This window comes from Schistocerca americana, chromosome 7 (assembly GCF_021461395.2).
Source record: "Schistocerca americana isolate TAMUIC-IGC-003095 chromosome 7, iqSchAmer2.1, whole genome shotgun sequence".
Classification (NCBI taxonomy): domain Eukaryota; kingdom Metazoa; phylum Arthropoda; class Insecta; order Orthoptera; family Acrididae; genus Schistocerca; species Schistocerca americana.
In genome coordinates, this window is record NC_060125.1 from 400,228,605 (window position 1) to 400,232,339 (window position 3,735).

Sequence of the window (3,735 nt, forward strand, 5' to 3'; positions counted from 1 at the left end):
ACCTGCTCCGCAGTCAATGGGAGTTTGATAATCGGAGAGACAGACAGACAGACAAACAACAGAGTGACACTATAAGGGTTCCTTAGTTACACTGCTGGCTATTAAAATTGCTACACCACGAAGATGACGTGATACAGACGCGGAATTTAGCCGACAGGAAATGCAAATGATTAGTTTTTCAGAGCATTCACCTAAGGTTGACACCGGTGGCGACACCTACAACGTGCTGACATGATGAAAGTTTCCAACCGATTTCTCATACACAAACAGCAGTTGGCCGGCGTTGCCTGGTGAAACGTTGTTGTGATGCCTCGTGCAAGGAGGAGGAATGCGTACCATCACGTTTCCGACTTTGATAAAGGTCGGATTGTAGACTATCGCGATTTATCGTATCACAACGTTGCTGCTCTCGTTGGTCGAGATCCAATGACTGTTAGAAGAATATTGAATCGGTGGATTCAGGAGGGTAATACGGAACGCCGTGCTGTATCCCTACGGCCTCGTATCACTAGCAGTCGAGATGACAAGCATGTTATCCGCATGGCTGTAACGGATCGTGCAAACACGTCTCGATCCCTGAGTCAACAGATTTGGACTTTTCAATACAACAACCATCTGCACGAAGAGTTCGACGACGTTTGCAGCAGCATGGACTATCAGCTCGGAGACCATGGCTACGGTTACCCTTGAAGCTGCATCACAGACAGGAGCGCCTGCGATGGAGTACTCAACGACGAACCTGGGTGCACTAATGGCAAAACGTCATTTTTTTCGGATGAAACCAGGTTCTGTTGACAGCATCATGATGGTCGCATCCGTGTTTGGCGACTTCGTGGTGAACGCACATTGGAAGCGTGTATTCGTCATCGCCATACTGGTGTACCACCCGGTGTGATGGTATGGGGTGCCATTTGTTACACGTTTCGGTCACCTCGTGTTCGCACTGACGACACTTTGAACAGTGGACGTAACATTTCAGATGTGTTACGATCCATGGCTCTACCCTTCATTCGATCGCTGCGAAACCCTACATTTCAGCAGGATAATGCACGACCGCATGTTGCAGGTCCTGTACGGACCTTTCTGGATACAGAAAATGTTCGACTATTGACGTGGCCAGCACACTCTCCAGATCTCTCACCAATTGAAAGCATCTGGTCAGTGGTGGCCGAGCAACTTACACGTCACTTCCTTCTCTCGTTGGTTATTCTAAATATATCACCAAAGATCAAGTTTCATTAACGAGGCCAAATGTGCCGCATTGCTAGAACAACTATGTATTCAAGAACAGAAAAACGTTCGAAATTGCCTTCCTGACACTATGTTATTCGTGCAAGCACTCCAAAGTTTATTGTTTAAAACAGCTGCTGTGTGCACACGATAGAATTAATGAAGAAGAAGGAATCGTCTTCTGATATTCTGGGCTATTTGAGATAGCGGCAGGCTCTGCCCACTCCGGCTTCGAAACAATGTGCAGCCTCGGCGTCTCCTTTCTCTCCCTCCGTGATAAAAATTTTCAAATCCGAGATATGTCTGGCACAAACCACACGTTAGAAACCGCCCACTGTGGCACATTGAAGAAAGCATGGTACAAGCGTCAAAACTGTAATTGGCAAACCTCTTACTGTAGTGTACAGTACAGTAGCACAGTACAGTACTTCGCACTTGGGCATTACGCGATTGCAGTGGAGTGGGGCGAGTACCAGACAACCGGTTGGCGCGCATGTTTAAAAGCTGAACGTTCAAGTCATATCTGCGTAAAATCTAAATTATGGCCCAAATTTTCACACAGGATCGATTACTGGGGATGATACCTTACATCAGTGCTTTTTTCTTCTTAAAATATGATAATAAGTTGATGTTTCCTTGTTAGTAGAGGTGAGAAACATCTGTAAATGCAGTAGTCTTATAAGGAAGAAAGTGAGTCTCAGAGAGAGGAATCAATTGGTCACTTTCGAATTTTCGATCAAAAATACTAAGACACATATGCTTTCAACAAATACTTTTAATTTTTGCTAGGTTTGAAACGGTACAATCGGGTAAGCAGACGATTTCATGTCATTCTCCGTCTTAGCTGTAGTTCTAAATGGTTCGCTGTCATAAAGGAACGGTAGGTTGCTGGAACCATGTAGTTCAGGCTCCTCCAGCGTTCATCCGTGGTGTTATCCCTTGAGAACTGAAATGATGTTAAATCTTATAATTTCTATTGAAGACTGTCTGTCTAGTAACATAAAATATAGCCACATACAGATTTTATGTGTGAATTTGCTGTTACTTAGTGCTGTTATCGAATGAAAGACAATGTCGCTCCGATATCGAGTAATTGAGCATTAACGACATTCTTTCATCAAACGTGATAGCATAGTGCCGTAAACATTTGTCCACGGTTCAAAGTGGTTTTCACGCTTGAGGATTTCACACCCAGAAAAAATACCAAAACTCTGTCCTGGCCCGAAATTCTATGCTTCATTTGATTTATCGGAACACAACCTTTAATATTATTGCTGTTGTGACGTAACAAGACTGTTACTCCACTTGAAGTAGCCGGTAGGATAGGCACGCGTACACACACGCCGACGGGCGTCAAGTCTGGAACAGGCTACGTAATTAATTCTATGAAGAAAAGTACGTAGCTGGATTAATACTTATCTTTAATCAATCATTGTGGTACATCACTCTTGACGACACACAGGAGACTTTAATTACAATTACTGTAAGGCTAATGGCGCCTTGCTAGTTCGTAGCCATTAACTTAGCTGAAGGCTATTCTGTCTCTCGGCTAATGAGAGAGAAAGGCTTCGTACATCTAGTCGCTAGCTAGGTCGTCCGTCCAACTGGGGCGAGTGCTTGTTCGTATCACGAGTCCTGCCTTGTGGTGGCGCTAGGTCTGCGATTACACAGTGGCGACACGCGGGTCCGACATGTACTAAATGGACCGCGGCCGATTTAATCTACCACCTAGCAAGTGTGGTGTCTGGCGGTGACACCACAATTGCCATCAATTAAATGGCATCGCTAGATATGAAATTGTGTGACTAGTCTTACAAGCCTTGCTGCTTATTCTATTGATTCTATTATATTTCAGAACCTACATAATAGGTGTACTGGAGGACCAAGGGCAGCTACGCAATTTCAGCTGTCCGCCGCCTGGAAGGAAGAGCGGTGTGAAAGTCTGCTGAACGGAGGATAGTGCGGTAGTGAACTTACGCTGATTCATTTCAGAAAAATTTAACTTGATATTGCCCTTAATAGAACAAAACAAGACGTAGAAGAAATAACTCTTATGTATGAGAAGAACGACAGTTATATGCAAGGTAAGTCTGGTATCTTAACTATTAATAACTGTAATGAGATCCTTGGTAAATGTAGCTCGGCTACCTCAGTCGGTAGAGCATGAGACTCTTAATCTCAGTGTCGTTGGTTCGAGCCCCACGTTGGGCGTAAAATTTTAACTTCGCCAAGAAAAATTTGTCGTAATACCTCTACTGGAAAGGTATGGATCAGAACAAATCGTGCTGAGAAAACCAAAGGCCTTTTTCATTTCACGCAATGCTCGTGAGGCAGACTGCCAACTAATGCCAGTTGACCTCTGCTGTGGAGAGGATGACGCACGGGAGAAAATGAAAGGCATTTTGGGAGCTACCAAATTTACTGGGAACGCAAATTACAATCTGTAACCTTTTATATTCCAGTAAAAGCCGTTATTTAGTGCCATATCGGCTTCTGGTATTGCCT

At 44.2% G+C, this 3,735-nt stretch overlaps 1 non-coding gene across 1 annotated transcript; it reads left to right on the forward strand.

Annotated features, from left to right (window-relative positions):
- Positions 1-3,368: 3,368 nt before the first annotated feature.
- On the forward strand, positions 3,369-3,441 carry Trnak-cuu. Its single transcript has one exon. It is a non-coding gene; the product is annotated as a tRNA-Lys (tRNA).
- Positions 3,442-3,735: the final 294 nt, after the last annotated feature.